Below are 27,006 nucleotides of genomic sequence, written 5' to 3'. Positions count from 1 at the left end.
GTGAACATACTTATACCCACAAACACACATGTGGGAGATTATTGTGGAGCTCACATACTAACCCTTGCTCTAACACTGTGTTAGTGTTTCACACACACAGAGTGAGTTTGCATGTGATGGGAACATAAGCATCAGTGGCCCCAGCCAAAGCCCCATTACTACAGTAAGTCCCAGGTGGACATCTCCAGTCACAAGCACAAAAGACATGAGGTGCACTCACTCCTTCTTTTCGCCCGGCCTTCCCCCAGAGCCTCAGAGCCCCTGCTCTTGGACACACATGCACTCCTGCCCATTGCCTTCCCACCTGCAACCTTTGGGGACAAGCCCATAGACAGGGCAGCCTCGCCACGTGAGGCTATTTCCACAAACCACACGATCAGCTGGAAGGGGAGGTGTCAGGCCAGTTTCCAGGGCCCTGGCCTCGCTCCGGAGGGAGCATGTGTCTGTCACCTCCTTTCTGGCTGCCCAGAAAAGAGCACTGAGCACTGACGGGACACTCAGCTAATTAGTCCCTTTGGCGTCTTGGCAGAAACATATGAACAGGCCGAGGGAGGGTTGCACGGGGCTGGGGGGAGGTACGCACCCAGGAAGGTCCCACAGAGCATCATCCTGGCTGGGCGGGCACACCTCCACTCCGAAGCTGGACACACGGTCACTTCATGCCGGAAAAAGTTGCTGCACAAACTTCTGTGTCCCCACGCCCTGGGAAGCCCTCTTCTCATCCAGCCAATCGGGGCCAGGGAGCAGATGATCACAAACTGATGCCCTGCCAATGAGGCTTTCTTTCCCACACAATGGGCCCCAGACAATGAGCCCTGCTTGCAGGTGGGGGGAGCAAAGACACAGCCCCCCACACTAATGGACTAACAAGTGAGGAGGGGAGGGGCCCTTCCTGGGGAGACTTTCCCTCCCCTGCCCACCCCTTCTCCCCTCCCCCAAGTTCCCTTTCCCCTTCCATTCTCCTCCCCCTCCCCTTCCTCCTCCCCCCACTTCCCTCCCCCACTTTCTCCCTACCCCTTCCCTCCCCCTTACCCCTACCCACATCACCTTTCTCCTCCTTCCCACTTTTCCTCTCTCACCCCAGACCAAATCAGACCAGAAACCTGGTGGGAGACAGTCAGGGTGGGGTGGGATCAGGTCTGTGGAGGCTTGCCTCCCCCAACACAATCATAGCTGTGGAAGGGCAGGCCCCTGAACTACGGATTCCCCACCAACCCAGGTGGGGAGCCTTTGTGTGGGGGGAGGTGAAGGGGGGATGAAGAACCAACTCCCTCGGGGATGGAGGGTTAGGAGGGGTGGGCCTCAAGGGAGCAGGGAAGGAACTTGGGTTTAGACCTCCCACAGCTCCTCCAGACCGGCTAGGGGGGTGCAGGGAGTGGAGTGGGGAGTGGGGGAGACCTTTCTGGGATGATTCCTCGCTCCTTCACTGCCCACCAGGGCCCTTTGGGACAACAGAGTTTGGCCATTGCCGGACCCTACTAGACACTCCCAGCCTCCACCCAGCTTGCCCTAATGCTGGAAGGAAGATCCCACTCAGCACTGAGGTGACTCTGGTATGACCTCCTGGGGAGGTCTCCATCCCATCCTCAGTTCTGGGGACTAGCCCACCTGTGTACACATGTCTGACCCTGACAGGTAGAGGCCTGGATGCAGTCTGGCTGCGCAGGGTTCTCTCAGGCCATGAAAGGGCCCAAAGATGGATCCCTGGGAGGTGGGAGGGGGCAGACGAGGCCCAAGGCCCCTTCTGGAAAATTCCTTTAGAGCAGAAGGCCTCAAAGCTGGCCCCTGGGGTGGTGAGGTTGGGAAAAAGAACTGCCAGTGCCTGTCCTCACAGACTAACCTTTAAGTGAAGTCCGAGGGTAGCGAGGACCATCCACTCAGTCCAGAGGCGAGTGCCTTGCAAGCTGGAGGGATGGGTGTTGAGAGGTCAGGTTTCACTGCCCTGGAGCCAGGAGGAGGCAGATCTGGACAGAGCCTGGGCTGCCCCTGTCCCCTCACAGCCCTGTGACTGCCAGCAAACAGTTGAATGTCTCCACGTCTGCAGTGAGGCCTCCACTGAGAAAAGTTAGTTTGGGAAAGGGACAGGTGGGGGTCCAAAGAGAAGTGTGCCCATGTTGGAATATGGGCTGGGGGAAGGGCTGGCCTGCTAAGAGTTTGGGTGTGGAGCCAGGGCACAGCAAGGGCTATGTGGGACTCCAGGATTCAGTCTGAGCCATTGGTTGGGAGCAGCGCACTTACTGAGTGGGGGACCTGGGGAGGGCCGGCTTGTGGGATGAGCTCTGTTGTCCTCAGGACATGGGTTCCAGTCTGAGGCTCAGGGCCAAGATCAGGCTGGAAATAAAGGTGAGTCATCTGGTTAGAGGACAGCAATGAAGGGGTGAACCTGCCCATAAGCTGGTGAGCATGTGTGGAAAGAGGGGGAGCAGGGGCAGACGGGTGCAGGAGGGGCAAATGGGGGGCAGGGGCAGATGGGGGCCAGGGGCAGATGGGGCACAGGGGGAGATGGGGGTTGGAGGGGCAAATGGGGGACAGGGGCAGATGGGGGTCAGGGGCAGATGGAGGCAGGGGCAGATGGGGGCAAGAGAGGCAGATGGGGTTGGGGCAGATGGGGGTTGGAGGGGCAAATGGGGGACAGGGGCAGATGGGGGGCAGGGGCAGATGGGGCAGGAGAGGTTGATGGGGGGAAGGGGCAGATGGGGGCAGGGGCAGATGGGGGTTGGAGGGACAAATGGGGGACAGGGGCAGATGGGGGCAGGAGGGGCAGATGGGGACAGGGGCAGATGGGGGCAGGAGGGGCAGATGGGGGCAGGGGCAGATGGGGGCAGGGGCAGATGGGGACAGGAGGGGCAGATGGGGGCAGGGGCAGATGGGGGCAGGAGGGGCAGATGGGGGCAGGGGCAGATGGGGACAGGAGGGGCAGATGGGGGCAGGGGCAGATGGGGGCAGGAGGGGCAAATAGGTGCAGGTGGGGCAGATGAGGGGAGGTGCCGATGGGGGCAGAGCAGAGGCAAAATGGGTGAAGGCAGCTACAGATGCTGCTGGGGCAAGGTGAGAGATCCCCTCTGGGTCCGTCACTGTACCTAGGCTGCAGTGACTGATGTGCTTACAGACAAATGACCTTGGGCGAGCTATCCAACCCTTCCATGACTCAGTTTCCTCGTCTACAAAGTGAGGAAGATAGAGACAACTGCCCTGTGGGTCCCCAGCTAAGTCATGGCTGATGGCCTCCCAACCCAGGAGACTCCCAGGAAGCCCAAGGCTTCCCACGGCACCACAGACACCAGGTGCCCTCTGCGGTTAGCAATCCAGCTCCCTCCACCCAGTCAGGACTCCCTAACCTGGGAAACCGGGTTCTTTGAGTTGAGCCGGGTTATTTAAAGTAACAGTGGGGGTCTGGGAATGCTCCTGCGTTTCCTCTGACAAAACCAAAGGCTTCTCATCCTTCACACAAGAAAAGCGGGTTCAGAGACCGGGTCCAATACGCTCTGAGGACCCAGGCTGCAGGGGCTCCACAAGGGTCCTGCTCCGGCTGCAGGTACTCAGGGGCCAGCAGGACAGCACAGAGGCCCAGGCCCACACGTCCCCGGGGGCCTGCTGGACATGTGGGCCCCATGGAGTCTGAGAGCGTTTGCCTCTGGCCACATTGGTCCTCTGGGAGGGTCCCATCTGTGGCAGGCAGCCATCAGCCCAGCCTCTCTCTAGGGCTCCATGGGGCGAGGGACCCTGCTACCGCCTGACAGGTAGACAGGGCAAGCCACCCTTAGACATCACCTGCCACTGCTCTGTTTCGATTGAGGTTCCAACAGGTGCGGCTCTCAGGTGGTCCTGGGGGCACTGCAGCCTCGGGCCATGGCAATGCAGCCTGGCGCCCAGACCCATGGCTGTAGTTAGACCTGCCTAGAAGTGCACTCTTGATGTCCCTTGGATCTGCCACAGGGGCACCCTACCTACTCAGCATGACCAGGGCCACCGAGGCCTCTCAGAGCACAGTGGGCAGCACAGAGGGGACACTAGGTGCCACCCGTCGCCAAGCACAAAGAGGGGACATCGCCTGGGAAGCAGCCATCCAGCAGTACTGGGGCCCCATGAGGGTCAGTGGCCACGTTATCTGGGAGATTGAACAGCAGAAAGGATGCCCCGGAACAGCCAGGGTGAGCAGAAGGCTGGGCCTGAGTAGGGCCAGACCCAATGCTCCTGGGGACACGGCGCCCCTCACAGCAGATGCAGCAAGACCCAGGGGCAATCGGCAGCCAATAAGGGGGGCAGCAAACTGCGAGGGGAGAGAGAAACCCCCTGCATTGAGGTGACAACAAGGACCTGAAATGACCCCAGACTATGCAGGAGAAGGAGGATGAGGGCAGGAATCAGGGACGGGGACAGAGGGAGAGGGGTAAGAGAGTGAGGGGACAGGGAGTAAGGGACAGGGAGTGAGGGGCAGGGAGTGAGGGACAGGGAGTGAGGGACTGGGAGAGAGGGACAGGGAGTGAGGGGACAGGGAGTGAGGGGACAGGGAGTGAGGGACAGGGAGTGAGGGACGGAGAGTGAGGGACAGGGAGAGAGGGACAGGGAGTGAGGGGCAGGGAGTGAGGGACAGGGAGTGAGGGGACAGGGAGTGAGGGGACAGGGAGTGAGGGACAGGGAGTGAGGGACGGAGAGTGAGGGGACAGGGAGTGAGGGACAGGGAGTGAGGGGACAGGGAGTGAGGGGACAGGGAGTGAGGGACAGGGAGTGAGGGACGGAGAGTGAGGGGACAGGGAGTGAGGGACAGGGAGTGAGGGGACAGGGAGTGAGGGACAGGGAGTGAGGGGCAGGGAGTGAGGGACGGAGAGTGAGGGGCAGGGAGTGAGGGACAGAGAGAGAGGGGACAGGGAGTGAGGGGCAGGGAGTGAGGGACAGGCTGTGAGGGACAGGGAGTGAGGGACTGAGAGTGAGGGACAGGGAGTGAGGGGACAGGGAGTGAGGGACAGGGAGTGAGGGGCAGGGAGTGAGGGGACAGGGAGTGAGGGACAGGGAGTGAGGGACGGAGAGTGAGGGGACAGGGAGTGAGGGACAGGGAGTGAGGGACAGGCTGTGAGGGACAGGGAGTGAGGGACTGAGAGTGAGGGACAGGGAGTGAGGGGACAGGGAGTGAGGGACAGGGAGTGAGGGGCAGGGAGTGAGGGGACAGGGAGTGAGGGACAGGGAGTGAGGGACGGAGAGTGAGGGGACAGGGAGTGAGGGACAGGGAGTGAGGGACAGGGAGTGAGGGACGGAGAGTGAGGGGCAGGGAGTGAGGGACAGGGAGTGAGGGGACAGGGAGTGAGGGACAGGGAGTGAGGGACGGAGAGTGAGGGGCAGGGAGTGAGGGACAGGGAGTGAGGGACGAAGAGTGAGGGGACAGGGAGTGAGGGACAGGGAGTGAGGGGACAGGGAGTGAGGGACAGGGAGTGAGGGACGGAGAGTGAGGGGCAGGGAGTGAGGGACAGAGAGAGAGGGGACAGGGAGTGAGGGACAGGGAGTGAGGGGACAGGGAGTGAGGGACAGGGAGTGAGGGACGGAGAGTGAGGGGACAGGGAGTGACGGGCAGGGAGTGAGGGACAGGGAGTGAGGGACGGAGAGTGAGGGGACAGGGAGTGAGGGACAGGGAGTGAGGGGACAGGGAGTGAGGGACGGAGAGTGAGGGGACAGGGAGTGAGGGACAGGGAGTGAGGGACAGGGAGTGAGGGGACAGGGAGTGAGGGACAGGGAGTGAAGGACAGGGAGTGAGGGACAGGGAGTAAGGGACAGGGAGTGAGGGGACAGGGAGTGAGGGACAGGGAGTGAGGGACAGGGAGTGAGGGACGGGGAGTGAGGGACGGGGAGTGAGGGGACAGGGAGTGAGGGACAGGGAGTGAGGGACGGAGAGTGAGGGACAGGGAGTGAGGGACGGAGAGTGAGGGGACAGGGAGTGAGGGACAGGGAGTGAGGGACAGGGAGTGAGGGACGGGGAGTGAGGGACGGGGAGTGAGGGACGGGGAGTGAGGGACGGGGAGTGAGGGACGGGGAGTGAGGGGACAGGGAGTGAGGGACAGGGAGTGAGGGACAGGGAGTGAGGGACGGAGAGTGAGGGACGGAGAGTGAGGGACAGGGAGTGAGGGACAGGGAGTGAGGGACAGGGAGTGAGGGACAGGGAGTGAGGGACGGAGAGTGAGGGGACAGGGAGTGAGGGACTGAGAGAGAGGGGACAGGGAGTGAGGGACGGAGAGTGAGGGACAGGGAGTGAGGGACAGAGAGTGAGCAGTTGAGGGCTGTTCTTGTTTTCCTGGTAGGTGTCGGGGCCTGGAAGCCACCTGGTCATGCCAGGACCGAGAAGCGGACATGATAGGTGATCATCTGACCAGTAGGAGCAGGAAGGTGACCAGTAGCCCCACGAGCAGGAGAGGCAGCATTGGGAGGGCCAGAGTCAGGGCCCCAGGCCTGGGACCTTGAGCTGCACACAGGCACTGTGTGGGGAGGCTGCGTTGGGGACCAAGCAGAGGCAGGCTGGGTCCGAGGGCCCTTCCAAGGTTCTCCGATGGAGCCATGAGGACAGGAGAACAGACATTGACGGCTGAGGCACATGTACCGGCAGCCGGGCTCCCCGCATGGGGGCGGGGAGGAGATGCCTGTCTGCCAGGGAGACAGAACCTCCCCCAATTTTGCCCCTTTCATGGCCTGGCACCCTGCAGGGGCCGCAATTTGTTTGTGTGTGCGTCCACGTGTGCGTGTGTGCGCTTGTTTGCGTGTGCTTTGTGTGCTTCGTGTGTGTGTGCACTTGCGTGCAGGACAGGCTCAGCTCCTTGCCCTACTCCAGGTTCTGTTTAAACGGCTTTGGAATTCTGCTCCAAGAACAGATGGCCTCAGAGATAAAGCCAATCAGGGACCCGGACGGAGAGCGAGGCCCAGGTGGTTGCCATGGCAGGCTGGGCTGGTGGCGTCTGCTTCTTAGTGGCCACAAGAGCATCCACAAGAGACAGGTCATGAGGGTGCCCCCGCAGAGCCCAGGAGAGAAACACCTTCGCCCGAACACTTTGGCCCCACTGAAGCAAGGACAGAGCTTGGTGCAGCTGCGGGCACGGGCTGGCTTCAGCAAGATCTGGGGACAGCCATGTCCTGGCCACGTCAGCAGAAACCCTCCCTCCCAAGACTCAGTTCTGAGATGCCCAGGCTGGAGCCCGGGACACACTGATCCTGGGGTGGTTCCAGCCACACCCAGCGCTAGAGACCAAGAGCCAGCCACACGCTCTGGGTGTGACAGGAGCAGCTTCCTGGGTGAGCAAGGAGGGAGGGGACAGACCTGGCCAGCCCACCAGTCTCACATGGTGCCCTGGGGCAAGGGCCTCCCCGCCTCCCACCCGCCCCCACCCCCCGCCCTGGCCCAGCTGGGGCCCCGGAGCCCAGCAGTGAGAAAAGGCAGCTGGAGCCCTCAGTGAAGCAGGTAGTGGGGTCAGATCCTGGTGCCAGCTCTCCCATCATCCCAACAAGCATACTAGCCCCACCAAGGGAGCAAGGTAGTCATCCCAGCTGGTCACCTGACCCACGGTTCCAGCCCCTGAGGAAGATGAACACCCCATCTATGCCTAGCTCGTGCACCTCCATGCATGGGGTCCCCAGCAAGGTCAACAGTGTTGTTCCCAACTTGCAGACGTGGCTCAGAAGGGGAAAGGGCCCACAGCTCAGGGCAGAGGTGGGACTGGAGCCCAGGACCATCTGGAGCCCAAGGCGGGATCTGGGCCTTCTGCACCACAAGGAGAGGCCTCAGTGGTGCCTTCCCCAAGTGGGAGTTCACTGGGAGAAAGCTCCCAGGGTGAAAGCCTCTGGGAAGGGAGAGGTCCCACCCTAACTTTTAGGGGAGAAGGAGGGCCAGGGTGGGGTTGGTGTTGAAGCCCCAACTGCCTCACTCTAGTCCCAGCCCCAGAGTGAGCAGGAGACATCTGATGGGAACATAAGCAAAGCCAGAAGGGTGGCGGGCAGCTGGGATGGCTGAGGGGCCCTGGGCAGGTGGCTGAAAGACACATCCACCAGGACAACTAGAGGGAACGCTGACCAGAGGGCCTCCAGGTATTTGGGCCTGGTCAGCCTAGGAGTGCCCAACTGACCAGTGGACCTGAATCAGGCCAGGCCTAACAGCTCTACCCAGGGTCCCAAGGCCACACTTCCCCTGGATTCCAACCCAATTCAAGCTCTAGATATCACAGTCTTCACAGGTTAGAGCAGCTTGGAACCTTGCAACCCTCTGCAGTCCTCCTACCCCCACCACACTCACAAACATGCACACATCCCAGAACCCTGAACCTGCTGATAAGGCTGCGATGAGCCCATCAATAGTCCTGACCTTTCCAGGCCCCAAGTCTGCCATCCAGGAGTGCATGGACGAATGGATGAATGGATGCGTGGATGGATGGATGGGTGGGTGGGTGGATGGTTGAGTGGGTGGGTGGATGGATGTATGGATGGATGGGTGGGTGGATGGGTGGATGGGTGGGTGGATGGGTGTATGGGTGGGTGGGTGGATGGATGTATGGATGGATGGGTGGGTGGATGGGTGGATGGGTGGATGGGTGGGTGGATGGGTGTATGGGTGGGTGGATGGATGGATGGATGGATGGGTGGGTGGATGGGTGGATGGGTGGGTGGATGGGTGTATGGGTGGGTGGGTGGATGGATGTATGGATGGATGGGTGGGTGGATGGGTGGATGGGTGGGTGGATGGGTGGATGGGTGGGTGGGTGGATGGATGGATGGATGGTTGGGTGGGTGGATGGATAGGTGGATGGATGGATGGATGGGTGGGTGGGTGGGTGGATGGATGAATGGATGGATGGGTGGATAGGTGGGTGGGTGGATGGATGGATGAATGGATGGATAGATTGATGGATAGATGGGTGGATGTATGGATGGATGGGTAGGTATGTGGGTGGATAGACAGATGATGGGTGGGTGTGGATGGATGGATGGATGGATGGGTGCATCAGATTTGCTGGTGCAGATCAGTACTTGAGGGAGGGGCTACTTCAGCTGTGGATACAGGGGACATGGCTCATTGGAGGCCACCAGAGTAACAATCCGCATGCCCCTACATACCTGATCCCCACCACACACATGCACACCAAGAGCCCAGGACACATCCAGGCAAGGCAGCCCCATGCCCAACCAGAGGCCTGGATGACAACATCAACCTCAACCCCAACGTCTGGGCACTGCTGAATCTAGAATGAAAGAGGGGCAGGCCAACAGAACATGGGCAGCCCTGGCCCCAGGAGCACAGGCTGGGGTGGGAGATTCGGAAGAGGCTAACGGAAGAGGACCCAGAGGTGACTGGGAAGCAGGTGCTATGAGCCAGAACCTTCCCCGACCTTCACCAAGGTGGGTAACCAGGACCTGAGAAAATCAGGAGAGTGAGACACCTCTGATCCATGAGGCTCCCAGGCTGTCAGAAGGCAAAGAATTCCAGAGTGGTATCGCAAAAACCGGGGTGCATGTCCAACATTTACATTTTAAAATTCAACCTATTTTAGAGTTGGACTACTCACCAGATAATTGCTGGATTTATAAAAACACTTCAGACACACAGTGACATCAGGGTTTGTGGGTGGCCCTGTCGAGGCTCGCAGTCCTGCCTAGTTGAGCACCACCCGTCTGGAGGGAGCCCTGGAAGTCTTCACAGGAGGCCTTTGTGCAAGTGCAGCCTGGGTGGAGGGGTCCTCCAGGGGCCTGGGCAGTCCATCTCCAGCAGGTGCAGGGCCTGGGTTCCTCCTTACACAAGCTCTTGTAGGCTGTTCCCCATGCCTCCATCCCCCCAATTATAGACCAGGAACTGAGGCTTGGACAGTGACTAAAGGTGACAAGGCTCCAGGGGGAGCTAATACCAAAGGGCCCCAAATACCAGAGCCCACCTCTCCCATCTGGCACAGGAGTCAGGAGGCAGCTCTGAGGAGGTGGCAGGGAAATAAAACCCACATTCCGAGTAGCCATTTTCCCACCACATGTGTTCTGTGCTGCTGGCCCTCCTAGCATGGGCTGCTCACCCCATCCCCACCCCTTCAGCTGCACCAGGCAGGGGCACCTGTATGCAAATCTCACGCAGGGCCCAGGGAGAGGGAGGTTGAGTGGACCAGATATGAGCAGGGCGCTGAAGAGGAGGGCAACGATAGAGAATGTCAGGAAAGTGGTCACGGTGACCATGAGCTGAGCCCCAGCAGGCACCGGCTTACAGGCATCACAGCAGGTTGCCACTGCGTTTCCAGAGGACTGCTTCTACCTGCTTTGGGGCTCAGAAAGGGTAAAGGGCTTTTCTGTGGTCCATCGAATTGGCCACAACGGAGCCATGACACTGGTACCCCGTCCTGCGTCAGCCAAGGTGGACTTGCTGGAAGCTCGAAAACCCTGCCGATGTCCCACAGCATCATACAGAGCGCATGCAGCACCGGAGCCTGGAACAGACTTGCATGTGCACACACAGGGGTGCAGGAGGTGGGGCCAGCAGATATGCAGATTCCTGAGACCACACAAAGCCCTGGGATCAGATTCAAGGCGGCTGAGATTCAGCTGGACATCCAAGGTGCACAGACGGACCCCTCACACCTGACTCTGAGGGGCACCCAGAAACATGGGGCATTGCCTGCCACCAGCTTCTCAATCAAAGAAGACTCCCAACACACATGAGGCTCCAAATCAACAGGCAGGCTGCAAACTCCCACCACACCGTAGCTTCCCTTTGTGCGACCAAACCTTTGAACCTTCGTCACCGATGTTTGCAAAAAGCTGCTTTCTCCCAGTGCCACGGAGAAGGTGAACAGCAAACCAGCAGAGGAGACGTATCCGTGACTGGTGCTGTAGGTTGCAGTTGCCACCTCTACCTTCAACTTCATCCTGGAAGCTCCTGGCAGCCAACAAGCATCCTGTGGACAGAGGGGCTGGGGCTGGCCGGGGCCCCTCCTGCAGGGGCGGGCTGCCATGTCCTCTTCTTGTCTTGACTCCAAAGCCAATTCTGGACTCATCCTCAGCCCAGGCCCTGCCACCCAGGGGACCGAATGGCCTGCCGTGCCCACCCTCCCCAGCAGCCACCCCAGCCTCCTGCCTGGGTGTTCTTGAGCTGCGACTTCCCAAGAAGGCCGGTTCTGAGCAACCTGAGTGCCTCAGGGCCACTACCCTGCAGTCCCCAGCATTTACCAGCCTGGAACGTGGAACAACTTGGACGTTTGGGTGTGTGGTTGTCTCCCCCGACTGAGGCACAAGCTCCATGGGCGAGAGGGTTCTAACCCTGAGACACTTGTTAAGTACCTGTTGAATGAAGGAACAGACTGTCTCCTGAGCTCTCCCAGGGCAGATTGCCTCACGTCTTGCTCAGGCCCCCGAGTGGCTGCCCACGGAGACCCTTCCCCTCACTCCTGTGGCTGGGGCCCTATGTCCAGCTATGGCTCCCTGTATCTCCCTCTGCGTGCCCCCGCCACAGCCCTGGCCTTGCAGTCCCCCGTGCTGAGGCTCTCCCCGTCCCACGGCTGGTCCCTTCCCTCCTCGAGAGGCCTTCCTGACGCCAGTCCAGCCGCCCCAGACTCTGCTCTCTCACATCCTCACACTCACCCCAGCCTTGCTGACCCTGGACTGTGTGTCGGCCTGACTGTTCTCCATGACCCCCTCCACAGAGCAGGGCCCACCATTCCTCCACCACCTCCGACCCAGAGCAGAGCCTGCCCATTCTCCACACTGCACCCGGACACCAAGAAGAGTGCTCGCCTGCTTCCTGAATGAATGAAGACGAAGACAGGGAGGTGCAGAGTTCACCTGCTTCAGGGAGAGTTGCTGTGCATCATCTGGGTCTCTGTGCCCCTCATGGAGCCAAGAAAAGGGATGGGGAAGCCACCACCAGACAGAAGAAACTCTGTAGCAGCCCCTCACAACCTGCCCCAGCTGCCCCAGACGTCTATGGACCCCGTGCTCAGTCACCCACGTTTCAGCAGGCAAGAAAGTGGCAGACAAGGTGGAAACCATATTCTGTGGTCAGAAACGGGAGCACTGCTCTGGGTGTCCGCCTCCGAAGCTGCCTGATCAGCATGTTCTGCCCACTCCCAGCTCTCAGGGCACAGAGCACAAAGCCAGGCTCGCCGGGGAGTGGGGACACCAGCAGCCGTGTCAGCCACAGGAGGGGCTGTGCTACAGCAGTAAGACGCTTCAGCACTGACTGCCAGCCTGACCCCATGGTGGCCTCACGCTGACCACCCTGCAGGGGACAGAAGACAGAGTTGCCCTGTGGTGAATCAGTCATCTTGGGGGCCTAGTGGCTGGGCTCCCAGGGCCCATCCAAGCATGCTGGAGCCCCAACCCAGCCAAACTTTGTCCTTGAACCAGAGTTCAGAGGTGAAAGTTCTCAGCTCACTGGGACCCTCCTGACCCTAACCCTCACCCTAGCCCCACCCCTACAAGAGGGCCCCGTGTAGACCAGCCTCGATCAGTTGCCTAATCCTGACCCCACTCTACCCGGTCACTTGGCCTTTTGACCAGAAGTTCTCCCAAAAGTCTCCTGGACTGTGTGGAGTCTGTGGGGGATTGGCCCACCAGGGACCTGGCTCCAGGGAGGACAGCACAAGAGGGAGCATTCGAGGTCATGCTCCATATGAGGCTGAACCCAGTACTGCCACCCACTGGGGGGAAGTGACACTTGCCCATAAATCCCCAGCACACCCACAACAGAGCCCCTCCCCTTCTCAGGCCAGGAGCCCATCCACCCAACTCCTGGGTCGCAGAGCACAGAAACAGGGCAGCAGACCCCTGGTCTTGCATAATGACCGTCTTTGACAGCAGCTCCCAGCAGCCAGCGCCAGCCCCTTGCCCATGTGCACTGACTCCCTCCAGCAGCCTGTGAGCAAGATTCCAGAATCCCCCGGCCACAGACTGGAAACTAAGCCCAGAGAAGACAGCCAGGAGTTGAAGCCAGGGCTTCTGCCTCGAGAGAACACACTTCCATTCCTGCGCTCCCACCGTCTCAAAGGAGAACCCACAACAGGGAGAAGTAACAGCAAGTGGCAGAGGCAGAGCTGCACAGTGGGGCTGTTTGTACATGCGTTGTGTGTGGACACGTGTGCACATCTGTGTGCACATCTGCACGTGCACTATGTGTGCACACCTGTGGTTACATGTCTGTGTATACACATCTTGTACAAGTGTACATGCACATTTATGTGTGCATGTGTGTGCGTGCCTGCAAATGTGCACATCTAGGTGTGCACATGTGTGTGTGCACGCATGTCTGTGAGTGCAACTGCACACATGTGCACCCACCATTCCTGCCCCCATGAAGGGAATGGGGCTAAAGAAAGCACAAGAGCTACAGATCTAGCCCCACAACCACGAGAGGGTGCCATGTGGACCAGCCTCTATCAGCTCCCAGCTAGTGGGTGTGCCTGGGTACAGGCTGAGGTCCAGCCCTCCCCACCCATCCCCACTGGTGTCCACTCCCTCTCCACCCAGGGCCCAGCATGTTCCCTACATTCCCCTCCTCAGAGTAAGAGGCCTTCCCTGAGGTGAGCCATGCGTGTCCCCCCGACAGAGGCTTCTTGAGTCGCCTCCTCCCACAGGCCTTTGCACATACTGGCCATAGCTGGGACACTCTCCAGTGCCCACTGCTGAGGGGACAGGCTGCATCTCAAGGTCTCAGCTCCTTCAGAGGCCTGTGGACCTCTTGGCCAGTGGTTAGAGCCCTCTGCTCTGGATGTGGTCCCCTCACTGCACTCATCTTCCTGTGCATAGGCATGCCTCTGTTTGTGCCTCTCCTGCTCGGCTGGGAGCCCTGCGAGACACGCATCTGGTCTGCTCTGCGCAGGTGTCTGTCCTGAGCCCAGCATGACCTGCATGAATACCTGCAGTGCCTGCTGGGTGTCTCCCTCAAAGATGAGCCTCAGGGGCATCCACAGGCTCACCCACAAGCTACCTGCAGTGACTGCCTTCTGCAGATGATGATCCAAACTGTCTTTATCTTCCGGCCTCTCTTTGGTGGTTTTCACAGTTATCCTACAATGTAGGGCTGTTACGTTAGAAATTGCATCATTAGGAAGTGAAAACTTGTAATGGAAACAGAGAGCACCAGAGAGGGAACATCCTGGCCATTAAGCATCCTTGAGGTCCCTCCACCTTCCTCTGGTCTCATCCTGCACGTGTACAGAAGCCCTCAGTGGAGCTGGGAGTGGGGGTCAGGAAGCAGCTCCTCCCTACCCAGAATGTCTTCAACTCCAGGAACGAGTGCACAAGATCAGAAAGGAGGTTTCGATGAAGGGAAATGTCTCCAACATGAAGAGTTACCCTGGATTTGAGATGATGCCCTTTTAGGTGAGGGGCATCTAACACACTTTCTGTTTTGAACAGACAGTAACATAAGTTCGTAGCTCTTTTTTTTGAGGAAGATTAGCCCTGAGCTAACTTCCACCACCACTACTCCTCCTTTTGCTGAAGAAGATTGGCCCTGAGCTAACATCTGTGCCCATCTTCCTCTATTTTATATGTAGGACACCTGCCACAGCACGGCTTGACAAGCAGTGTGTATGTCCTCGCTGGGGAACCCCAGGCTGCCACAGCAGAACATGTTATCTTAAAGCTGCACTGCCGCCAGGCTGGCCCCTCACAGCAGCTCCGTGGGTGGTCCAACCACTTCTAATGGACTTTTACTGGGTAGTGAGGTCCACAGTTCTGGAGCCCACTGCCTCATACCCCTCGGCATCCCTTCCTTGGGAGACTCTCCTGGGTGCACTCACGTGCTCAGTGGCAACGTGAGACATGGCTACCTGCGTGTGCTGGAGTTCAGTGTGATGGGGTCCAGGGAAGGCTGCCACGGGGCGTGGCCATGGACAGCCAGAGCAGGACAGGGAAGGTTGGACACAGGTGTCAGTTTAACAAGTGGGCTGGTCTCCTTCATCTCCTGCTGTTGAGGTGCAAACACCTCCAGTGCCCCCCTCAGACCATTTCAGCTGTCTACAGAGGGCCGTGTCGGCCTGCCGTGCTTGGCCCCGTGATGCGTGAGGGCATGGGAAGGTGTCCCTGCAGAATCAGGCTTGCACCTTCCTTGGCTAGAGAACAGCTGGGGCTTTCCCCTCCCCCTGCCCATGCCCCGCCCCTCCCTACACCCACTGACAGCAGCACCACCCTGTCCTGCGCACCCCTGTCAGGCCCCATCACTTCAGGACAAATACACAGGCCTCCACCTGCTGGCAGGACCCCCTTCGGGCCTCAACCCATCCCCTTTCTCCCCTGAGCTAAGCCACATTCAGGTTTGCTCCCTCCTACCTCCCAGGCTTTGCCCTACCAGCTCCTTCCCCTGGATCCTCCTGCTAAGCCCTCTCTGGGAAGCTTCCAGATAGGTCAGGGTGTCCTTGGAGTTCTCTGGGCCCCTGGGCCCCTCCTCCTGGTAGCCCTGATCACAGATGGAATTGCACAAGTAATTGTGTAATCATTTGTCCAGCATCCAACTCCTCAGGGAGAAGATAAGGGGCAGCGTGGGTCTGTCTTACGCAGCGCCCAGCTCAAGGCCTGCTCACAGTTCCAAATCAGTGTGGATGAATGAAGGAAGGAAGGACACTGGTAGGACTGCTGACACCCCCAGTGCACACATCTGAGGGAGGCTGCACTGGTGGGGGATCTCCCAGAGAAGGATGCGAGAACAGGCCTTCTTTGAGAGGCTGGGGGAGTGGGGAGGGGCAGGGCCGGAAGGCTTGGGGAGGGGTGGGTGGGTCCCGATACAAAGGGCTCTGTCTGCAAAGTTGGGCACTGCACCTGCCCTGCTCCCCCTCCATCTACTCGCCTGGAGGAGGGGCCCAGGCCTCTGACCAGGGGGTCTGCAGCACAGAGAGGTCACCTCCTCTAAGAGGCTCTGGAGCTGGCTCAGAAAACCTTCGCCACATGCAGGGCACAGGGCTGGCACCTACTCACCCTGGTGTGCAGAGTGCAGAGGCTTCCTTCTGAGGCACACATCCCCATCTCATGGAGGGGAGCAAGGGGTACCAGGCTGGGGGTCGCTGGAAACCACAGGGGGGGGCAGAGACTGGCACATTTCCCCCACCCTAGAAAACTGCAGCAGACTCCTTCCCTCTCCCCAGAGATCACAGAAGTGGGAGCAGCTGTGAGCAGGAGCATCACAGACAAACTCACCCACACCCCGAGGGCAGGGACTGAATCCTCCTCTTTCTCCCTGCAAGGGAGGTCAGGGAGAGGGAGGGAGGGAGACAGGCACGGATGGGAGAGGGAGTGAGGGAAAGGAGGGGAAGGAAGAAGGGGGTGAGACAGAGGGGGAAGCGGAGGGGGAGGCGCAGAGAGGAGGGGCTGGCTAGAGTCACGGCCCTGAATTTGCACCCGGCACCCTGGCTCAGGGGCTGAGCTTCTAACCAGCATCCTTGCTTTGCCTCCTCTACGAGCAAGCCCAGGCCCAGGGTCTCCGGGGTAGCGGGTTATCCTCTCCTTGTCCCCTGCCCCTGTCCCATCTCAGGGCCTGTGTCTCCAGGTCTCTCTCCTGGGCTGCCCACCCTCCCCTCTGCAGGCCCTGGAGAGAAGGTCGGGCCAGAGTGGGATCTCCAGGAGAAGCAGGACAGGCCTGGGTGGGAGACAAGGGGGACGGGGCAGGCGGGGGCACGAGTGTCTCTGCACAGCCTGGCACTAATTCTCCCTAAGTGCTTTAAGCTTGTACTAATTGAACTGATTGAAAACAGAGTCTAGGGGGAACGAAGGAAGAAGATGTTGTGAGACGTCAGCGGCGCATCCCCCAGCCTGAGCCGAAGCCCCTAGGCTGCTCAGAGCCTCAGCCTAGTGGCTCTTTGTGTCCTGACGCCAGACCCAGTCCAGCCCCTGCCAGGCTTGGAGTTGGGACTGGTGGGCAGAGGGGGAAGGGACCAGACTCAAACCCAGGGAGTGTCCAGGCCCAGGACAAGACAGAGGCAGGGGTGACTGTGGGCAGGACAGGCCACAGTCTCCCTTACACGTGTGGAATCCACAAGCAGATCTGAGGCGCCCCCACACACACACCGGGCCTCTGGGCTGCATACAGCCCAACCTGCTGGTCAACTGGTCCACTGGTCCACTCAGCAAACTTCAGGCCCAGGGCTGAGCACAGGGGTCCCAGGGCCCCCAGATTCCCACAGCCCTCTGTGTGCCTGCTGCACTTCAGTGCAGTTATGACAGCTCTGTTACCCAACAACTAGGAGCCCAGAAAGCAGGCCTGAGCCACATCCTCCCCTGGACCCCAAGAGAAGGGGCCCAGAAACATTTGGGAAGGAGAGCAGTATGAATGACCCCTTACCAGTTCAGGATGCCCACACAGGCACAGGTTTTTCTTTCTCCAATCAGTATGCAAGCGTCCAAATCCTCTATTACTACAAAGCCTACTATCTCCTTCTTAAGCCTGCCCTTCCAACACACACACGCAGTTGTCCCAAACAGCTGGGGGCTTACTCAGTCCCCAGAGGCCCGTCCTGTGGCCCGCCCCCGGGTGGAGAGCAGCAGAGCCCCACCAGTGTGTGACCAGTGCTGCTCCGGTCATGGCCACAAGGCGTCATGATGTCCAAGTGCTGGGTGAGAGGTCTGTTCCACCCAGGGGATCGACCAGTTCACACTCCACATTGCTTCAGCTCCACTTGGGCTCACTCTGTGGCCAGCCTGCACAGGACACGTGGGAAGGAATGGACAAGAGCTCCTGAGGGGCCCGGCCCAGAGAAGGATTGATGGCATGTCCCGTACACCAGAGGTGGTGAAGGCTGAATAAAGAAATGAATGAAGGTATGAACAGATTGGAGACCTCCCTCAACATTTCCAGGCAAGCTGAGGGGCTATGATAAAGGTGAGGAGAGAGGGAGGCAAGGCTTGCCCTGGGGGCCATAAGGCTCAGGAGCCAGAGAAGGAAGGGCAGTCGGGACAGGTCAGCAGGGCTATCGTGCAGGGCCTCCAGGGTCAGGGCTGGTCATGAGGAGCCCCGACTTAGAGCATGGGCAGCAGGACAGAGCAGGGCTTGAACCGGCTGGGGAGGAGGGATGACCCCCCCCCAGGAGGTGAGTGGGCACAGCCTTGGAGCCATGGTGGCCTGGAGGACAGCTGCAGGGGGAATCCTTACAAACAACAGGGTTTGGGAAGTGGGAATACTGGGAGCACGGAGAGAGGTGGCTGGATAATGAGCTGATTGGCAAATGAGTAAACAGCAATTGCTTGATGAAAAAATGTTTACTGTGCAATTAGCAGCTGTGCCATAAATAAAAGTTTCACTGTTTATTATAAACTTGTTGAGCCACAGGAAACGACTCTCCATGATTGAGCCAGCCTTTAACACTCTGTTTGCTTCATGAACCGCCTTCTATATGACGCGTAATTAAGCGTGCTCTCAGCTCTGCAGATCTCCAGCCCTCTCTACCCCATATCTCTATGCCCAGCCCTATCCCGACCCAGTACCTGACCCCTGAAGCCTGGATGGAGAGGGCCTGACCCCTCCCTGGGCCACACGTTGTCTCTACTGCCCAGAGTCTGCGGCACGCTGCAGGTATGTGTCCTCACCTGAGCTCCAGGTTTCCAGAAGTGTCCTCCTGACTCATTGTGACCTGCTCAGCACCAGCCCACCTTGAGGCCAGAAACCTAGTCCTGCCTGTCCCCTGGCCCCTGGTGTCTGGCCGCTGGCCCCCCCAGATGCCTGTGCCCTGGCCTCTCTCCCTTCTCTTCAGCTCATCCTCCTGCCAAATCCTGCCTGGAACCCTTGAAGTCCTCCCTCTTCCCAGCCCCACCAGTGCCTGCTCGCTCCCTCCACCACCTGGGGGTAAACTTCCTTCAGGATGCTACCTCCTCATTCCATCCCCCACAACCTTTTTTTTTTTTTTTTTTAATTTTTAAGTGTGAAAATGTTCAAACAGATGGTGGGGAACACTCAGGCCTTCGCCATGCTCCCCTGAGGGATCATCTCTGAGATGGGTGCGTATCATCTCTCTGCATGTTTTCATAGTTGTACTATCTACATACACATCTAAGAACAACACATGACGTTCTTTGCAGATTACATTAATGTGATCACGCAGAGCCAAACCCTTTGCAACTTGCTTTTATCTCTCAACATTATTTTTGAGGTGAATCAGAGCTGATCTGGCTGATTTTAACCTGTGTGGCATTACCTAGAATGAATAAGCCACACCTCTGTGTTTTTCTGCTGAGGGATACCCAGGTCCACTTTTTTGTCATGACAAGTACACTTTCAATGACCCTATCTTCTTGCCTCTGGCTGCTGTGGATGACCCTGGGTGTCACAATGACCCTGGGGAACTCAGATGACCCTAGGGGACTCAGACGACCCTGGGGGACTCGGATGACCCTGGGTGCTGCAGATGAGGCTCTCCAGTGCTCATGTTGGTCACACTCCTGCCACAGCATGAAATTCACCACTTCACATCCACTCACCCATGCTTGGGGGATCCGAGTTTTCAATTTTGCCACCCTCTTGTGTTTCCCAGTTACTAGTGAAGTTGGGTGTCTTTTCATACGATTTGGGCCAGTGGAGAAAGCCTCAAGACAGGCGGAGGCACCACACCCTCAAGCTGCCAGTGACTGGCCAAAGACCCAGAACCTGAGGACGTCACGAGGGCGGGAGAGGCTTTTCCCTGGTCTTGGTCCCTGAGGATTCTGGGCCTGGAACATCCTCCATGCCAAATAGCCCTGGTGGTGCCCTTCACACTGGAGGAAACTTGCTGGCTATGCCGCACCCTCCACCCCACCAAGCCACAAGGGTGGCACCAGGGTCCCTGCTGCTCACAGGTGGCTCCACACCTGCAAGGCTTCTTCTGGGGACAGACCGAGGCAACATGCATGGCTCCCCAAAACCACTTCCCCACCTCCACTCTGGAAAGCTCGTCTCTGCACGTCCCATGCAGCCCTTTTCTTCTGTTCAGTTGTGATTATTGTTGACTTGTAAGCATTTCCACCACATTTAGGGAGTAGTTGGCGTCTCACAAATGTCCACACCCAGCTGGGGCTCCCACTTTCCTTCAGTTGTGACTCTTTGCATCTTCTCCCCTGAACTGGCCCACACTCGCTGCTTATGCAGTTCCCCTGCCCACAATGGGGGTCCCTGGGCCTCCCCCCTGCAGCTGCTTCATAGCTCTTAGCTGCAACACACTTCAAACATGTTTTGACTGTTTTTTAGAACTCCTTTTCATCATAGAAGGAAGGGGGTGATGTTGCCAGCCTGGAAAACAGGAAAGAATAGCATCTTTTTGGTGCCCTGTGTGTGTTTTCACACCGCTGTCCATACGCACACTCACCCAAGGCCGCTGCGCAACGCCAGGTCTTCCAGCTCTTCCGGTCGATGTCTGTCTCCCCCTCCAGCCAGGGGTGCCTGGCAGAGGAGAGAGGGTGAGGAGGAGTCAGCAGAGCCCTTGGAGCAGCAGACTCTGCAGAACTCTCTGTGAAGAGAGACAGAAGCTGACAGGCCCTGGGTTTACTTCTTAAGGACACACTGCTGAGCGTGTTTGAAGTCCTCAGGGCAGGACTTAGCTCATGGGGAGAAGGAACGGTATGAGGGCCTTCTCACTGCCCCGGCCCCACCCTGCCTCCTGCACGGCCTTCCCACGGGCAGTCGCCTGTCTGGGATGTTGTTCCCTGCCCCATCCTAACCAAAGGAGCTCAAGTGTTTCCACCTTGCACTGACCCTCCCACAGCCACCCCCGACAGCCTCAGCCCCGTAATTGCTCTTGCTCTCCCTTCTGGGCATTGGCACTATTCCGAGTGAGTGAGCCTATCTGCCCCAGACTGTGGCTCTATGAGCACAGGGGCTGCATCTTCTTGTAAGTAAACACATCTGTCTCCAGTGCCAAGTGGCTACCTGGCCTGCAGGTGCACCTGCCTTCTCCTCTGTATGGCATCCTCTGTCTCGGGTGTGGGGACAGCTGCTGCCTCTGTGCCAGCCCACGCCTCCCCCAGACATTGGAGGAAGGCCCCCAGCACCTGGTCAGAGGGCCGCCAAGCCCGGCACCCACCAAGCCTGAGAATGACGGCAGAAAGGTAAGCTGTCCCTTTAATTTCTTCCCAGGCAAAGCAGACAGACTACAAAAACAACATTTTAATTTAAATTCCGATTCCACCTTCATTCAAGGAGCAGCTCTGAGCAGGGATTTCATTAAAGGCTTTAATAGATTTTATAGGACTTGTCACATCCGGAAAGGTGATGGAGCAAATGCATTTTCTCTGCTTTCAGAATTTCAACAGCGGCTCGGAAAACAAATTTGCCATGAAAATGCAGAGCAGCCTAGCCTTGTACAGACAAGGAGAAACAAGCCTCACTCCAGGTAAACTGGGTGAGGTGACTCCCCTCCCTCCCCACACACCAGGGCCATGGCCACCAAGGAGCTCAAAGGATGGGCAAGGCCCAGGGTGGAGCAGGGGAACAGGTGGCCCGGGGGCCCAGGTCCAGCGGCGCCTTGCAGACCAGGCAGGACACCTCACCTGGGAGTGGGAGGGCGTGCTGGGTGGGGCTGCCCTCTGTGTCCACGGCTCCCTTGGTTTGGGGTAGGGGAAGCAGCTTGAACTTTGACTTGGCTTCCCTCTCTCTTTCCTGCAGAACCCCAGCGCCTCAGACCCAGGGAGAAGCTCAGCCACATCAGCAGCAAAGACACAGGCAGGTGACCAGCCCGTTGAGATTTGCCCAGCCTGTCCTGGTGTAAAACTGAGGGTCCCAGCAACCCCTTCATCCAGGAAAACCAGGGGGCCTGGAGACAAGCAGCAGGTCAACCCCTCAGCCCACTCCCACACAGTCTTCTTGTGTCACCCTCAGCACCCCTGCATACCTGCCTGCGTCCCCATGGATTCCCCAAATTTAAATTCCACAAGCAGAGTGAATCTCCACCCTGGGATCCACCCCCCAACCCCGGCCACCCCGGACAGAGCACTCGCCGTCTCCCAGGGCTGGGTCTCCTCTGGTCCTGGATGCCTCCCACCAGGAGGAACATCCCACCAGCTTCCTTGCCTCCCCGCCTTCTCCTCTGACCTGGGCGTGGACCGTGGGGCCCCCTCCGCACACATCGCATGCTGTCCAAGCTCTGCTTACTGCCATCTTTAGTAGCCCTGGGCAGCCCCCACCCCCGCCCCAGGATGCCCTCGCAGCAGCTCCCACAGGACGACTGCCAAGCCCCTCTCCCTAGGCCATCTGCACTGGACCCAAATTCCCACTCCCTCTCCCCAAGTCTGCACTGTCAAGGCGCCACCGCAGGGCACCTTCCCACCTGGGCACTGAATTTCTAAGTCATAACAATTGTTTAGGGAACCACCAAATCAGGGCACCAAAAACAATTGTTCTAAGAATTCGGCATTTTTCTTTTTGCCCAAAAGTTTCCAAATAGTCATCCTGGGGAAAATCATCAGTGTTTTGGACTTTGTTACACTGATTTATGGTTTAATGTTTTTATGTGGAATTGTATGTCAAGAAGCATCATAACTGTTTGGTAAGGCCTTGACACATATGTGCCGAATGAATGAATGAAAAAATGAATGAATGAAAGAGGGTGCACATGGTGTCCTCACTCAGGCCGTTAGGAGGAGGATGGGGACCCTGCACACACTCCCCATCCCCGCAGACCTTCTCCGTGCAGCTCCACATCCCCAGATCAGCCCCCCACCACCGCAAGACCAACACCGCGCACTCTGCATTGCTCACCAGGGACAGCCCTGGGCTGGAAAGACAGATCGTGGCCTTGTCCAGACCAGCTCATGGCAAGCTCATCCCACACAGGCCCTTCCCTGTGGCCTCCAGAGCCCTCTAACCCTAACTCCACTCTGCAACCTCGGCGGGCTCTGTCCAAGCCCCCGGGGAGACCCTCAAAGAGCCTGTTCCCAAGGCGACGTGTGGATCCAACAGCTGGTTCACATCCCGTGCTGGACACATCCGGCATCCGGCACATCTCCTTCTCCCCTTCTTTGCCCTGCCCAGAGCCGAAAGTGACCTGCAGATGCACCTGCCAGCTGCCGGCCTCCTGGCTGCTGGTTGGGACTGGCCAACGAGGAGCCCCATGTTCCCCAGCCCCACCCTGCAGGATCCCAACCCTCAGGTCTCAGCTGTCATTGGGCAGCTTCTTTGCATCCTCTCAGGTCCAAGGGTAGACCCTGACTTACCCTTCGTAGTTTCTCTACACCCTGCCCACACCTCGATCCCTTTATTCAGCTCTCCCCAAATTTCCCAATTTGAGGGTGACATCTGCCTCCTACTTGGACCCTAACTGACACAGATCCCTAACTTGGATCTTATACCAAAATAAATCCTAAATGGGTCAAAGACTTAAACGTTTAAAAATAACCATAAAAGTGCTAGAAGAAGGCATGGGGAGAATATTACGAGCTCACGAAGCCCAAACCATGAAAGATTAGTTACCTCACATCATAAGAAATTTCTACACAGCAAAACTACTTTAAATGAAGACAGAAGTCAGATAACAAATGAGGAAAAATATTTGCAAGTATTTAGGGATAACGCTTTGCTACGTACAAATCAATAAGACGAAGTCCAACAACTCAATAAAAAAATGGGTTGAGGATATAAACAGTTTACAGAACGAGGGGCAATACAACTTTTAAACATATAAGAAGTTGTTCAACCTGACTCATGTAGAGAAAATGCAATTTTAGCTGCAGAGTCTCTCTTTTAAACCTCTTTGGTTGGCAAAGATCCCAAGGTTTCCTAACACGGATATGCTGGGAGGGTGTGGGGACAAAGCACTGTACCCACTGCTGTGGGGCGGGCATTGGGGGGAGCTCTGTAGAGGGTGATTTGACAACAGATCTTTCAAAGTTTAAACTGCACACATGCTTTAGCCCAGCACTTCAGGAGTCTATCCTAGGACGTGCTCGTCGCTGGGAAATGCACATGTTCAAAGACATCTTTGGCACCGTTGACCAGGGAAAAAAGGTTGGAAACAACCTAAATGTCCATCAGTAAGGGACTAGATAGCCCTGCACCATGCTTAGCCTCTCCCCGCCACGGCGCTACATGGACAGGCGGGGCGGCCACGCATAAAACCACAGTGCTCTGTGGCCGCCAAGAGGCACCAGGCTCCTCCTGTGCTTTCTTCCCTTTGAACCATCTGCATGTATGACCTACTCCGCCTCCTCAAAAAAGGATAAATAAAATATAGTAAGATATTTAAATACACATTTTTGAATGCCCAGTCCTATTGCCAACCCCAGAGATTCTGACCCTGGGGCCTCGGGGTGGGAACAACTCCAGGGATTCTGAAGGGTCAGGGGTTGGGGCTGGGGCAATAGGTTGCCCCTCCTTTGGATGTTGGCCCTGTGGCGAGTCTAGTGGGAGCATGCTGCTGACTCCCAGAAAGTCGCAGCGCCCCACAGACAGGGGGCCCCCCAACTCCCTCAAGAAGCCCTGGGAGCCATCCCAGTGGGCAAACTGGAGGAGACTCTGCCACCGCTGGCGGATGAGGGAGGAGACACAGTCTGGGGATGCAAGTGGGGTCCTGAAGACCCTGTTAAAGCCGGGGGTCACGGGTGGCGCTCTGTGTGGTACGGGGCTTGCTGTGAGGGTCCACAGGGGCACACACTGGTGATCTGAATGTGTCAGTGTGTTTCTTGTGCTTCAGCTAAACATAAAGGATAAAACCCAGTGCCAGGCCCCTCCCCGACCTGCCTGCAGTGGGACGGTTAACATGATCCACAGGCCCTTGAAACAAGCCGTCAGGCCCTTTCCAACAAGGCCGTGGATCAAGACAGGGGCCCTCGGAGAGAAATGTGGCCTGTCACCCCCCCACCAGCTCCCAGGGCTCCCCCAGCACAGGCAGAACTCAGGCCTGGGGCCATGAGGATGTGCAGTGAGGAGGGTGTGACAGGGGCCTGGCCAAGGAGGACACAACCCCACCAGGGCACCTCCACCTGGGCTCAGGGTTGAGTTTCAGCCCCACAATCATGGCTTGCCCCACCTGCCCTGGCCCAGGGCCCCAGCCTCCCACTCTGCCCAGAGCGTGGGCCCAGACAGAGGCCTCGGAGCAGCGGCATGTGGATGTGGTGACTGGACAGCCCACACTGTCCACTCTGAGACCTGCATCTACACCACAGGGTCTAGACTGTGGTCCATCTACACTGCAGCCAGCACATCAACACTGCAGAGGGTCCTCTCTGCACTACACTCAGTGTATCCGACCTGTAATGCACACACAGCGGAGTGCATCCAGCCGCAATGTGTCTACACTGCAGCCAGCACATCAACACTGCAGAGGGTCCTCTCTGCACTACACTCAGTGTATCCGACCTGTAATGCACACACAGCGGAGTGCATCCAGCCGCAATGTGTCTACACTGCAGCACACTCGCCCCCAGGGCATCTACCACCTTGTGATCCATCTACACTGCAGCATGTCCACAAACACATGTGCACACACACATGCACACATCTGGAGCCAGGACTGCCAGAACCACTTCCACTGCCGTTCGTGGACTGAATGATAAGAGTCAATGATCCAGGGCAGATGCACTAAGGCTCCACCTTCAACACAAGGGGGTCTTCCACATGACCCCAGCCCCCGCCCTGGGCCAACCTCTGCCAGGAGCCTCTGCAGAGCCGAGCGTGGCTGCACAGATACGCACCGTGTTCTCGGCCGCAGGAGTTAGAACTAATACAACAAGTAAGACAAAATCTTTGATGTGAGGGTCATGACTTTACCTTCAAAAACTTATCCTTTAACTTTTTCTAGAATGAGTTGTTTTTCAAAAGCCTCCCACTGCCTTTAGGAAGAAGTGCAAACTCCTCTCCATGATCCCCCAGGCCCGCCTCCCACTGGGCTCCTTTCCTCAGGCCTGGGACACCCCTCCCATGCGCACTGCATGCGTTTCTTGGGTCCATCCTAACAAAGTGCCACAGCCTGGGCAGGGAGGGAAGTACTTAAAACAACAGAAATTTATTCCCTCACAGCTCTGGAAGGCAGAACTCCAAAATCAAGGTGTCAGTGGGGCCAAACTCTCTCCAAAGGCTGTGAGCAAGAGTCCTTCCTCACCTCTTCCAGCTTCTGGTGGCCCCAGGTGTCCTCTGTCTGCCTCCGTCGTCACCTGGCATTCTCCCTGTGTCTTCTGTGTCTGTGTCCAAATTTCCCTCTTCTTATAAGGACCCAACTCCAGTATGACCCCATTTAACTACTCACATCTGAGAAGACCTGATTGCCAAATAAGGACACATTCACAGGTGCTGGGGGTTAGGACTTCAGCACATCCTTTTTGCAGACAGAATTCAACCAACAACACTCATCAGTACAGAAACCAGTAGAATGTTAGAACCCAGTTCAAAGGAGAATCCAAACCACAGATGCATACATGGGCAATCAAGAGTCCTGAAATGCATTTGTAGGTAGATGTAAAACTGGTCAATACCCAAAGAGCAATCACTGATTGCTTTCCACTGCATGAAATTCTACGAACAAGAATTGTTTGCATTACTATCAATTTCCTGCAGTTATAGAGCTATCAAATAGTTCAAAGATAATAAAAAACAGGAAATCTGGAAGGATGAGCCAACAGGGCACCCAATAAACTTTTTTTGACATTTCAAAGTCTTTCGCAACTTATCCTGACAAAATGTCAAACATACACAGAAGTAGAGAGAACACACGTGGACATCACCAGACCTAAGAAAGACCAGCTCGGGACCACTGTCCTCTGTCTGTTCTGCACCCACATTCGCAGCATCATCGCGAAGCAGACCCAAACATGGTCACATCACTTCATTCATTAATATATTAGTGACTAGTTTTTAAAGGCTTTTAGAGAGAGAAATGACACGATTCTACTGGATTTTAGTAAAATCACTCTGGCTGCCAAGTTCAGCGAAACTGAAGGAAGAGACTAGAGGAAGGCAAGAGGGAGCACTCCCATCACACGCGCGTGCACATGTGCACACACACGCCCAGGCACGCCCACAGCACATGCACACGCACCACGTGTGAGTGTCCACTCTCTCATGCCCACCACATCCACTCTCCCCCACTGCAGGGGTGACACCTCCGCACAGATCACACATAAATC

At 57.5% G+C, this 27,006-nt stretch overlaps 2 long non-coding RNA genes across 4 annotated transcripts; one reads left to right on the top strand and one right to left on the bottom strand.

The window, feature by feature from the left end:
- Window positions 1-1,013: 1,013 nt before the first annotated feature.
- Window positions 1,014-26,339, bottom strand: LOC111770060 (uncharacterized). The gene is made up of 6 exons (XR_011430953.1): window positions 25,986-26,339; window positions 20,262-20,335; window positions 9,531-11,280; window positions 2,239-2,331; window positions 1,841-1,904; window positions 1,014-1,103 (listed from the first exon to the last, which is right to left on the bottom strand). It is a non-coding gene; the product is annotated as an uncharacterized lncRNA (long non-coding RNA).
- Window positions 17,217-24,051, top strand: LOC138920186 (uncharacterized). 3 transcript variants are annotated; one of them, XR_011430952.1, is made up of 4 exons: window positions 17,217-17,809; window positions 18,845-18,921; window positions 21,194-21,284; window positions 21,557-24,051. It is a non-coding gene; the product is annotated as an uncharacterized lncRNA (long non-coding RNA). The 3 variants fall into 3 exon arrangements; XR_011430951.1 differs by having other exon boundaries at window positions 17,220-17,748; XR_011430950.1 differs by having other exon boundaries at window positions 17,225-18,921.
- Window positions 26,340-27,006: the final 667 nt, after the last annotated feature.

This window comes from Equus caballus, chromosome 22, assembly GCF_041296265.1.
Source record: "Equus caballus isolate H_3958 breed thoroughbred chromosome 22, TB-T2T, whole genome shotgun sequence".
In the NCBI taxonomy this organism is placed as follows: Eukaryota; Metazoa; Chordata; class Mammalia; order Perissodactyla; family Equidae; genus Equus; species Equus caballus.
The sequence above is the reverse complement of the archived record's forward strand: the minus strand, read 5'-3'. Positions and strand labels throughout refer to the sequence as shown.